The sequence below is a fragment of the Lipophrys pholis genome (assembly GCF_963383615.2).
Source record: "Lipophrys pholis genome assembly, chromosome: 17".
In the NCBI taxonomy this organism is placed as follows: Eukaryota; Metazoa; Chordata; class Actinopteri; order Blenniiformes; family Blenniidae; genus Lipophrys; species Lipophrys pholis.
This window is the reverse complement of record NC_137643.1, coordinates 17,420,801-17,433,518: the sequence shown is the minus strand read 5'-3', so window position 1 is coordinate 17,433,518 and position 12,718 is coordinate 17,420,801. Positions and strand designations below refer to the sequence as shown.

The 12,718-nt window shown below is 43.2% G+C and overlaps 1 protein-coding gene across 3 annotated transcripts in view; it reads right to left on the bottom strand.

Annotated features, from left to right (window-relative positions):
- Positions 1 to 688: 688 nt before the first annotated feature.
- Positions 689 to 12,718, bottom strand: part of e2f3 (E2F transcription factor 3) — a 64,407-nt gene continuing 52,377 nt past the window's right edge. For 2 of the 3 annotated variants that reach the window (XM_080485801.1, XM_080485799.1), the window contains one exon: positions 690 to 1,257. The gene's annotated coding sequence lies outside the window, so the exon portion shown is untranslated. Of the gene's footprint in view, positions 1,258 to 12,718 lie in introns of all 3 variants that reach the window. The other variant, XM_080485798.1, reaches the window with a different exon arrangement.

Sequence of the window (12,718 nt, the reverse complement as noted above, 5' to 3'; positions counted from 1 at the left end):
CTGATTATGGTGCTTTTGTGAAGCGTATCCTCCCGAGAGTCAACAAAAATCACCCCATTTCATTAGCTTGAAACGAGCAGCGCGGTGACTTATCACGATGACACGTCATGGAAGTGGGACGCGGCCCGCCGGCTCGGTACCGCAAGGCTCAGTCTCATTGGACGTCGCACTGTGAATGGGGTCATGGGATCCATCACAGATGGTGCAACCCCTCCTTCGACCGAGCCGCCTGTGTCGCCCCCCCCCCCACCCTGTCCCCTGTGACCATCCTACCCGAGCTCCTGCCCCCAAACACCCCCCCCCCCCCCCCCCCCTCCCCCGATGCTGCAATCCTGGAATACAACCTTAATGGGAAGCTTCATGGGATATCGATCGGAAAGCGTTGACCACTTCATCATAAGGGAAAGCGCCAGAAAAGAAAAGGAAAAAAACAAAAATCAGATGGCGTTCATGCCGGCAAATGTACTGTAAGAAAACAATGGGGCAAGTTTTAAAAGCTGGGATATACGTGACAACGCACACTTTTTGCCTTTGAAAATTGTTTGTGAACCCTCCCCCCCATTCCAATCCCCCCCCATTCCAATCCCCCCCCCGTAACCGTTCCTCAAACCACAGCGAATCGACACCCACCGCCGGCTCCCAACGTGCAGCGTCGCAGGTGTTTATATACAAAACAGTAAACTTTGATACCAAATGACAAGTTTTATTTTCCCTTGACAGCCAATTTTACTTTTCTTTTTTTTTTCTTTTTTTTTTTTAATTACAGCAGCGAGCCTAGAGGCAGCAAATATTCATTACTTGACAGCTAAAACTCTTATTACGGTGATTAAAAACAGAACAGTTTCACACGTCGGGGATGTATTTTTCTCCACGCTCAATAAATCATCTTGCGGATGCTGAGAAGAAAAATCATGCTGTGGCCCCCCTGCAGCAACGTATTATAAGAAATGAGTAACAAGTCCAATCGTGTTGGCAACACAATAGAGGTAAGAACTTTTAGTAGAGAGTTCCATCTGAGTGAACTTGGCAGGTTGTTAATCATTCCGAGGACGTAAGCGAGGTGGTTCCTGGGAATTTCTCACCTCGTTTCAAACCCCATGGCGGGCAAGCCGTCACCCCCTTCCTCCGCTAAGGTTTCCGCTCGTCTCCCGTTTCCCTTCGATCGGACCATCTGGCTGGGTTTGACCGGATCGGGCCTTTCGAGGGCAGATTCCCACACCGCTGCTGTGATGAAACGACTCCACGGATCTCCGGAAACTTTAAGGAAGAAAACAGAACGAAACAAAACAAAGTCTAAGCGCTCACTGGAGACTGCGCCGTGCTTTCAATGCGGCGAAAACCACCGGTTTGCCGTGTTTCACAACAGCACCCACTAGTGGCCCTAAATGAAAACATTTCAAAACGTTGCCATGTAAATGCAAAGATTTTCTGAAATGAAAATGCAAAAAAAAAAAAAGATGTGTTTTCCACTTGAAATATCGTGCAAATGGGGCTTAAGAGCTATAAAGAATCAGTGGCGTCATTACTGAGGTCACTGCTCATTGGCCAGGTCCTTCTGTGTTCTGTTTGCATGTTCACCCTGTGATCAGATATGGCATCAGTGTCATGTTTCAGTTTGATATGGTACACTCATTACAAAAACAAAGAATGGATGGGGGAAAAAAGAAAATACATCAAACTCCTCCAAAACTTTCCATTGTTTTATGTTTAGAGTGCTCTGACTTAATGTTGTATTTTTTTTTCTGCTCTAACTCCAGCCACATGTTGGGATAAACATATCGCTGAACAAAGGACTCCACTAAAGTGCCGGTCTGAGCTCAAGACATTTCTTGACTTGTTTTCATTGCATTTGTATAAATAATATCACTCCACCTAAAAAGCTGCGTGTTTTACAGTTTCCAATATTCCATTTCTAGTCTTCAGATGTGTGTCGGTACCTGCCGTGTTTGGTCGAGTTGAATTAAAGCCCGAACCAAACGCAGGACGAAACGAGCGGTAAACATTTTAAAGTCTCATGTGGAGTTTTCAGCTGGAAACAATCCCGCCACAATAATTCAACAATCATTGTAGAAGCGAAGACCATAGCCTTAAGGAGGGTAAATACTTGTTGATTTGGGCCTGTTCAACATGATACATGAATGATTGCGGTTACAAATCCTCCGATATCATCTGAAACTACCATCTCTGGTGTGAAAAAAAAAAATCAGGCCACGATTAAAGCAACACCAAAACAAAACTTTGGAGATTCCCAACGAGGTAAAAATACTGGACGTCCACCATCCGTCTGCTGTGACACTGAGCTTTTTAACCTGCACATTAATGCTGCGACAACAAGGCCCACATGCTTATATAGCTTCTTACCTTGTGATGGCCCCGGCTGCGTACGTCCACAACGTGGTCATTTGTGCATATTGTACGTGTACAACCGAGCCAACTGGAACCAACGAAATACTGCAGTTGAAGTGATAGTTTGTTGATTTGTTTCCAAAATGTTTGAGCCTCTGTTTCCTCACTCCAGCAGGTTCCACCAAACAGGAAGTAGGAGGTCCTCAATACCTTTATGGTGACGTGAATGGGAGGTACCTGGTAGGATACATCCCACCGTCTGAGACACGTGGAAACTTAACCGGCAACACTCCGATTGGGAAGACAACCACTCTACCAACTGGGCCGCAGCCTCCCCAAGCGCGGTGGATTCAATCTCTTGATGGTTTGGTGAAATGAACGGGGCAACAGGTGTATAAGACCTGCATTAGATGCTCCTGGGAGACTGATGGTGGCGCTGCCTGTCTGAGGACGGCTGACAGAAGAAGCCTTAGTCACTGGCCAGTGTTGGGGGTTTCCCTTTGGACCTCTTTCAGTAGTTTTCATCAGTAATTTTGCCTATTCAGTCTGAAATTTTGATTTTTTTTGTAATCTCTAAGGAGCACTGTAAATAAATAAAAATAAGAAGAAAACACCTGGGAAAGAACCCTCCTGCCTCACACTGCACTTTATCCACCACAGATTTATCTAATGAACCATTTTCATTATTCAGAATGCAAATACAAATAGTAAATCCCAAATGCTATGTGAATATTACACTAGGTTGTACGTGTTATTTATAAAACTGTTTACAAAGCGTTCAGGGTTCACATTTTATTTAAAGTGTGTTTATATTAAAGAGCTTTTGTCTGTTATTGTTAATGTTTATACCGCAGAAACGATGCGTTTTCACTTGACTTTTCGTTGTGTAAACGGGATCGAATGCTAGATTGCTCGTAATGAGGTAGCCAACTATCATGGCAGCACCAACGAATATCTCAGTTTGGATGTTGTGTTCCCCTTTTTTAAGAAATGCATCCACAAATCTGTCTCCCTAGAAATCTTTACAATTTGCTTGGTGGTTTGGCGGGACGGATGGGAGCCTCTTGTGGGCCGAAATGTTTGACGCCCCTGTTTTAGAGCTTTAAACCTCCGCCAGAGAATGACTTCACGTTTTAACATTCATAAACTTGACCTTGTGCGGCTCCAGAGGGCAGATATATGAGAGGAGCACGTCTTCGTAAGCCTTTACTCTTACATATGGCTCATTTTTAAACACAGCTGGAAGTCACATGGAAGCTGAATCTGAGAGTTCTGACTAATTGTATTTATAAAAGTACTGAAGCAAGGGAATAAAAAGTGAATCTATTTATAGTTTGAACTTGCTTGCATCATTTCTGGCCTATATATTTTCTTTCCAGTAAGAGATAAAAAGCCCTGAAAATCAGTTTCTATCCGCTTGATTTCTTTGTGAAGAAGAAAAAAGTATGGCACTGATCAATTCCCCAATAAACATGTGATCAGTCAAACTGCACCGTATCCATCACCTCAGAGACTTTGACAGGCTGATAAATGATTTTTAATGGAAAAAAGAGCAAAGAAAAACACCACCAGACTGATACATTTGTCCAGAAGACAAACTTCACCCCCTCATCCTTCTCCCACTCCCACTCACCCATCATTTCCCCCCAATTGTAAAGCTCTGCTGCCCCCTTCCCTCGTCCCCGCCCACCGCTCCATCACTCTCTCTCTCTCTCCTCAAATCCTCTCTCTCTTCAGTGGTGTCCCCCTCCAGGGCTAAACCCTTATCATCGTCACCACCACCATCATCATCATCATCATCCCCCGCCCTCATTCCCATCTCGAAATGTTGATCTGATTATGGCATTTGATCTGTCCCAAACAAACAAGTACAGCAGGAGGTTTGTACATGCCAGTTTTTTTTGTTTTTTTTTTCTCATCAAGTAAAGTGCTCTTCAAAAGCAGAACGAATAACATTTGGACATTGTCTGCATATTGTAAAGCATAAGAACCTTAAGCAGGAAGGACAACCTCGCTCACATCAAAACTCCAGGGACTTGATGATAAGTCTGTAATCCGCAGTTTAGAGATGTGGCTTCAATCAGGTCGCGGTGATAAGTGTGTGTGTGTGTGTGTGTGTGTGTGTGTGTGTGTGTGTGTGTGTGTGTGTGCGTGCGTCAGTTTCCGAGCATAGTGAATATTTACAGGAAATCACTCATAAACAGGTGTCCTGCTCAGAACTTGTAAAATCTCATACAGGAAATTAAAAAAAAAAAAAAAAAAAAAAAAAAAAAAGCTAAAGTGAAAAGACAAACAACAAATTCTGTCATAGTTTAGAATGAGGCCAGATTAGTGGAATATTAGGATGGGATTAACTGGCCAGGTTAAGCTTTTTGATCGTCAACTAAATATGGCTTAGGAGCCGCAGACCAGCTGATGTCACACAGGATTAATCCAGCCGTGATTTTGGTATGATTTAGAAACTCTTTGCTAATCCACTCATGATTTTAATATGCTGCCGGTGTGGTTGAGCGATGGTGTTTGTTGGCGCCGGATGTCTGAAACTGTGTGCGTACACAAGTCGCTTATAAAACGAGTGAAACCCTCCGTGGATCTACGTCTTGCCACACAACTGGAGCGGCAGATTTAAGCCAGTTGAACTTTTTCATCAGTGATTTATTGTTTTAATACTTTTTAATTAAGCTAAACCTTCGTGATCTTCTAACGACTCGTGTTTAGATTAATTTGGCAGCAAAAAACAAGAAGTAAATACCTGAAAAGTAAAAACCTTTTAGCCTCTTTCCATCTGTCTTGTAAATATTTATTTTCTCTTTTTTTTTTTGTTTTTGTTTTTGTTCATGTTGATAGTTTGGGACGAACTGGTTAGCATGCAATTTTAGTTCATTCATAGCTCGTAGCCTACGTGACGTTTAAGATGATATCTGAAAAATAAGTGTAGTTGTAATGCTTTTATTGTTATTTTCTACATTTAATATTCCCTGTAGGCAGATTACAGTAACTTAAGAAGCTTAACATTTCAGAGCGGGCCGCTAATGCTAATAAGTTTAACCAAGCGGCGAGCTAAGAGTTAGCTTTAACTTTTAGCATTATCTTATCAAAAGATTTGTGAAGGATCATTTATTCAGCTGTGCATAGATGTTGTTGAAATATTAAAAGTAATGGAACAACAAGTAATGGTAAAACAATTGATTAAATGCAAAGTCACACATTGTGTCACAACTTTTTAGAAACATTTAACCTTTAATAAAGTGTCTGTCCTCCATTGACAGCAGGGGCGTCAAACATCCGTTAGGATCTTATTAGTTTTGTGTTGTGAAAGGATAGTCCATTAGTGATATATTAACACTTTGTTGCACTACGACAGAGAGAGATTTAGAGTTCTTGTTATTTAGATTCTGTGATTATTTACTAGTCCAGCCCACTTGAGATGAAACTGCTTTTTATGTGGCCTCGGATTGTAAAATGAGGTTGACCCCTCTGATTCAAAGTGAAAAACTTTGCTCATAAACTTAGATGAAGCAACATAATATTGATATTGATAATACACTCATTATCTACCATTTTGAAAAGTTGTTAATTATTATCTTTCACACTAAAAGAAAGTGAGTAGAACCCTGAAAATACATACAAATATTAATATATGTACATATAAAGCAAGGAGTAATAAAATACAGTCACTTTAATGGAAATTGCAACAATATACGTATGTTTAACGACTAATAAGAAGGAATAATCTGAAAAGCATATGAATTCATACGGTAAATTCATATGACTTTATAACTTTGAATGTCACTGTGAAAGCGAACCGCTGCGCCGCCGTGCAACAATACAGATTTATGAACTAACCGCATTAAACACGGACTGATTTTGTGAGAAACTGGTGTTTGCCGTGTATTTTGGGGGATGTTCACGGAACCGTCGTACAACTGTGTTTGTGTGTGTGTGTGTGTGTGTGTGTGTGTGTGTGTTTTGCCGTAAATCAGCTCAAATGCTGCGTTTCGCTGCGATTTAGACCTTAATCCTTCTGTAAGTGTGAATCGGTACATGGTGTTTGGAGGAAATGTGTGAGTGATGGCAAGGTGTGTGTGTGTGTGTGAGAGAGAGAGAGAGAGAGAGAGAGAGAGAGAGAGAGAGAGAGAGAGAGAGAAAGAAAGACACTTGCCAGTAAGATGTGATGTGTGTGATTATGTGCCGCACATGTGCAAATGTGCTGCGTCTACATGCTGAAGGGGAGAGGAAGAGGAGGGGGGGAGAGGGGCGTGTGTGTGTGTTGTGTTTTTGTTTTTGTATATTCACATCTGTGTCAAAGCTCTGAGGAACCACCCCCTCCCTCCCTCTCTCTCTTTCTCTCTCTCTCTCTCACACACACACACACACACACACACACACAGAGATACCAGCTCTGAGCTCCAAAATCCCCTGAAAGCTTTTGATCCTGCAGAAATGTGGAACTCCCCATTTTCTCCCCCTCTCCCACTCAGAAGTGGGATTAAAACTCGCTCACATCCCGGCTGCTCCTGATGGTGGAGCCCCTCCCCGCCCCCACCTCCTTTCCTGTATCCCAAAAAAACCCAAAACAATAACATAAAAAACTTGAGAATCAATAGGACACGTGTAGCAGGGTGTATAGGGGCCACGGCGCGCTGCTATAGGTGCCTGAGTGTGTTCGTCTGTCTGAGTCTTCAAACGCCGGAGGGGAGAGGGGGGGGGGCTCAGCAGGAACGCCGCAAGATCACCGTCTCCCCTGATGGGTCCCCTGAGGGACTCTACTCCCCGCATCCCCCCGCTTTACCGCATCCCACCGGCTTCACCTCCAGAGGATGCGAGAGCACCGCCGCCTCGGTGGGGATGATGAAAGTGAGTGAGGGGTGACCTAAAAATGTCACCACAGGAAAGAAAAAAAAAAAAAAAAAAGAGAAAGGGAATAGGGAGTGCAGTTAGAGTGAGAGAGGCAGAAACAAAGCAGGTGAATATTTAGGATTTAGGAAGAAAAATTGTTAAAGTTTCTTTTTCACTCTTCCTGGCTTCCCCTCATCATCACACGCTCATACATATATATAACACTTGTGCCCGAGACACTTCTTCTTTTGCTGACTTTACATTTAAATGAGAGAGGGAGTGTGTGTGTGTGTGTGGGGGGGGGGGTTATTCCAATGTCTGTGTGGTGAAAGGGATGGTGGTAGTGTTCGTTACGTTGCCATGGCGACAGACGGCCAATGGATGCTCGGCGGGGTAAATCCGGAGTCAAAACATTTGACGCGTGCTGAGCAAGGTAAGGAGGGCGGAAGGGGATTTTTTTTTTTTTAAAAGGGGGAAATGTATTATTTATTTATTTATTTATTTTGGGGGTTCATTGGCAGTGTGAGCAAGATTGCGAGGAGGGTCTGGGAGGAGGAGGAGGAGGAGGAGGAGGAGGAGGAGGGGGCGTACTATTAGGATGTTCACGCACCAACCCCACCGTCACTAAACACACACACACACACACACATATGCACAGAGCCCAGCCCTTATCTCCACCTCGGCTCCCCTCCTATTCCTTCCATCTCTCTCTCTCTCTCTCTCTCTCTCTCTCTCTCTCTCTCATTTCTTTCTCTTGCTCTCTCGGGCAGAGAGATGGAGCAGAAAGTGGCGTGTAATTACATCCTAATCTTCGACTGGTATCTGCTCTGCTACAGGGGCTGTTAGTACAGAGAGCTGTCACTAACACACACACACACACACACACACACACACACACACACACACACACACACACACACACACCTCCACAGATTTGGTCCAGAAGTTTACACGTTAAATGTCTGTGTGATTGTATGTATGTGTCTGATTGTATATGTGTGTGGGTCTGAATTTGCTGCTTGACTGATAGAGGAACATGTTCTGGGAGACAGATGGGCGACTGATTTCGGCGCAGAATATATATATATATATATATATATATACATACATACATATATATTTAGTTATATAATTGTGCTTTTTACATGGATCAGCTCTGCACACAGTTTCCGATAGAGTCTGGTTCTGTCGAAGCATTAAAGCCGAACGTCTGCAGTTTGAACGGCCCTGTTATCGGCCCATTTTAAAAGTCATCAAGTGCATAGCTGCCTCTTTATCTGCAGGAGTTTCAAGTCTTTCGGAGTGATCTCGGAGCCAAAAGAGGTCACGGAGCTCGGCTATATATCTTCCACACAGACGAGCAAATGTAACCAGCCCCCCCCCCCCCCCCCCCCCACCCCTCGCCCTCCACACACCAGCAGCGAGGTCTCCGAGAGCATGCAGCTAAAGATATCTCACTCCCCCAAGCCTGACGATATATAGATCTACAGTCCTGCATAATACATGCAAAGCTAATTTGTTTTGCGCACGCGCACACACACACACACACACACACACACACACACACACACACACACACACACACACACACACACACACACACACACACACACACACACACACACTTAAGTCCGTTTAAAGTGCAGGGAAGTTGTTACAAAGTAGGCCAGGGTTTGCCGGGGCCGGAGAGTGTAAACAAGTCCTGATCAGTTTTGGTTCCATTCCAGTGGAAGGACTCTGAATTAAACATAACACAGACTGGATGTGTTTATGCAGGGGCCAGGCGCAGACCTGAGGCTATGTTCAATCAATCTGGCTTCGGATTAAATCAAAGGATCATTCTGCATATACAGTACTGCTGGTTATGCTGCCAGGTAAATTACCATGGGGGGGTGGGGGGGGATCTTATCTGGAAATACAGCGAGATGTCAACATGTGTACTTTCGTAATTAGCATGCTGATGTGGTGCCGGCTCCATAGTGAACATACTGCGAGCGAGAGAGAGAGAGAGAGAGAGAGAGAGAGAGAGAGAGAGAGAGAGAGAGAGAGAGAGAGAGAGAGAGAGAGAGACGAGTGCCGGCGTTACTCTGTTGTTTTGTAACTTGTGCTCAGCACGCGGCTTACTGTGCACTAAAGTGATTCATTAACACGCTTCCCTCAGGAGTTATCGCGCTGTAATTAAGGCAGGTCGCAGCTTATCTTTTTACTGACAGGTACACTGTCACCATCAGACTTTGTTCATAACAAATCACAGCCAACCGCTGTTGAGTAAAGTGGTTGAAGTGATTGATGATTGATGTAAGAAGTTAATTCTTTTTGTGTGTTGAAACTTCATAAAAGGCCTTTTTTCTTTTTTTATTCGGTGGGAATAGTGTATCTGCAAAACTCTGTTGAACATAACGGCGCTTGAATAGCTACGGTGAAGTCATTGTCTAAGAATATATTGCACAATAAAAGATACTTGATGAACAGAAGACTTAAGACACAGAGAAGGCAATTTAAATGGCGCAACCATCATAAAGAGTGGATATTCCACATTCTTGCGAACCCGAATGTTAAACAGAGCAGCTCTTCTGTAGAATAATAACACTGTTTACACTGTGACACAAACACACTTTGGTTATATTTGTGCACCAAATCTCGATGCTGCCTGATGATAGGCAAAGTCGAGAAACATCTGACCTTTAACTGACGGACAATTTACATTCAGCAAAAACCTCAGGCAAATGTTTTTGGACTGCGGGACGAAACCTCCGTATCTGCATAAGGAAAACATGTTATCATGCTCAATATTGGTAACCTCTACAACCCCATAAGCACAAATTGTTCAAAATGTCGAACTACTCAATGCTTCACTGGTGATACAGGGTATTTTTTAGTCGGTTAGTTTGTTTTGACGCAGTAGTAGTATTGATGTACCCAAAAGCAGACTCAAAATACTGGTAGTTGGGTGCAAAGAGTTTATTTAAGAACTGAAGGTGAAGGTATCTGAGGCGAGATCCAAAATTATGCAAAAGTCCAAAACACGAGGAAAGGGCTGTACGTCAAAACACAGACGTCCAAAGACAATCTGGCAACCGACGCATGAGGGAGAAGGGCTTACATACACTGGAAAGAGGGAGGCTTCCTGTACAGTGTTGTCAAGATTAACAGAAGCTTTCGATGCGCATCATACTACATACTGTCACTTTAAAAAGACACTGTATATCCAAATATTGTGTAACACATTCAAAAAATGAGCACAAATACAAACAATAGCATTTCACAAATGTGCAAAATAATGTGATATCTGCAAGATAGGAAGGTTCCTGGAAAATAATTTCTCTGTCAACATTTTGCAATGTGTATTCAGGCTGGGACTATTCCAAAAACTTCTTGAGACCTTCACATATCTTGTGAGCTCATTGCTGTGACGAGCAGACCTCGTGGGATCACAGCGTCTCCAGGTAAATGATATCAAACACAGTGGGGCTAGCATCTGTAGCTGCAGCAGCTGTCCTTCTGTAAAGGTTAATACCCAAATACTTGTATTGTGGTTGTTTTGCTCCAATGAAGTGATCAAATGGCAGCTTCTCCAACTTCCCACCACTTTGTTTTAAAACTCCAGTGGACTCTAACACTGTTTTGTCTCGGTAGCACCGACTAGTGGTGGGCGGCTGCATAACAGCTAAGCTCCCTTATGTGTGAATAAAATCTTCATTGCCTAATGAAGGCATGGGGGGGTTAAGTGTTTAGCTGACTAATTGTGTGCAACATGCCAAAAATGTGCAAATATGAGATAAAAGTGCAACGATTGTGAGATAAATAGCAGTTCACCCTACTCCATAATGATGAAGACCACCACCAATTCCTTACTGCGACTGCAAGACTTTATAATATCTGTGATGAGGCCAGAACTCGTGTTAGTGATTAAAAGTAAACCAATGTTATTGGCCTACTTCAGTTTCGCATATGCGTCACAACTTAGCGGGACACTCAGACAGAATGGCGCAACCGCTAACGCTATTAACACCTGTGCTTTCCGCACTCCAGCAAGTCGAAACATCGCTGCGCAGTTCAAAAAAAAAATCCAAGTCGCAATTTGACAGAGCACTATTTTAAAAGCCGCAAGAGCCAGAGCTTTAATTAGGTCAGAGCGCGCGCCGTTAACAACGTCTTAACAAGCTGTGAGGTGAACTGTGACCGGCAAAAATTCGCTCAGCTGTAGCTAATTAACATTAATTGCAAGAGTTCCTAGAACTACAAAGCTAAGACTCGCCGTACGTGCGGCTAACATGCTTGGCTCATGTCAGCGTACGCTACCGTTCGCCGCTCAAGTCAAACCCAAACTTCTGGCTCATGTTGCACAAGTGCGAGACTCAAAAGTGTTGCCCCGAGATCAAAAACTTTCTCGGCAGTAAGCTGTGCTTTTCTTTGAGGCCGATATTGTTGTCAACTCGTTAGCAACCATAACGGAGCATCATTTCCCATAAGAACATCAAAGAGGTGAGGCCAAGAGCTACTCAGGTTGTGGCTAGCCAAGACATGTCGGGAAAAGGGGCAGGCTGAACCCTCAACACATATTTAGAGAGCACAGTTTAGATTTTCTCTGTCGTTGCCAACTAACTGTTTGAGTTTAGTGGACTACTGTATATTTCCATCTCTGCTCGTTAGTATTGTTGATGCCGAGATTCCTATCAGGGTATAGACAGTAAACCCCAAGAGCATTCTGTCAATTTCTCGTGGTTAGTGGAGTAGTAAATGCCGATACGCCTCGGTATATGGACAGTAAACCCCAGGAGCACACTTCAAATAATTCCGCGAGTCAGATGAAAGACATGCTAAATGAGAGATTGCACCGAGTTACAGAAGCCAGAGGAGCAGAGGCCAGCTTAGATGTGATGTAACGACTTCAACCAGTTGGTCAAAGACGATTTCATTGACGGAGAAACAACACTTTGCATCATTTAGATGCTGGAGAAGATTTAGTGGACAACGTCCGCCTTTCGGAATTACCCACAGAAAGAGAGGTCAGAATTTGCTTCGAGGAATGGAGAGCGTGAGTTTTAGTTGCTGCAGTGCGTTTTGGTGAATTTTGGTGTTGTTTATTTATAATATTAATCATAATAATAATAATAATAATAATAATAATAACTTCATTTAAATAGCACTTTTAAGAACAGTTGTTGCACAAGTGCGTTAGAGTGAAACCGCACAAACAAATAAAAACCAGGCGAGCGAGAGGAGACATGCAATCATTAAACAGACGGAAATTACAGACGAAAATTATTGGCGACGAAACATCACAGGCCGAGGTGACTAAAAAGAGAGAGCACATAAAAGATAAACTGGGCATAATTTTGAGTAAAAATAGATCAATGGAATAAAAACAAGTAAAACAAAAGGGAAGCTTTAATTAAAACTGAGTCTATAGAAAATGGGTTTTTCCGAAGAGATTTAAAAGAAGTCCCTGATTCTGCAAGCCTTATCTCCTGGGGCAGGTCGTGATCCACTCGAGGATCTAAGGCTGTGAGCAGGCTTGTATGGGGTCAGC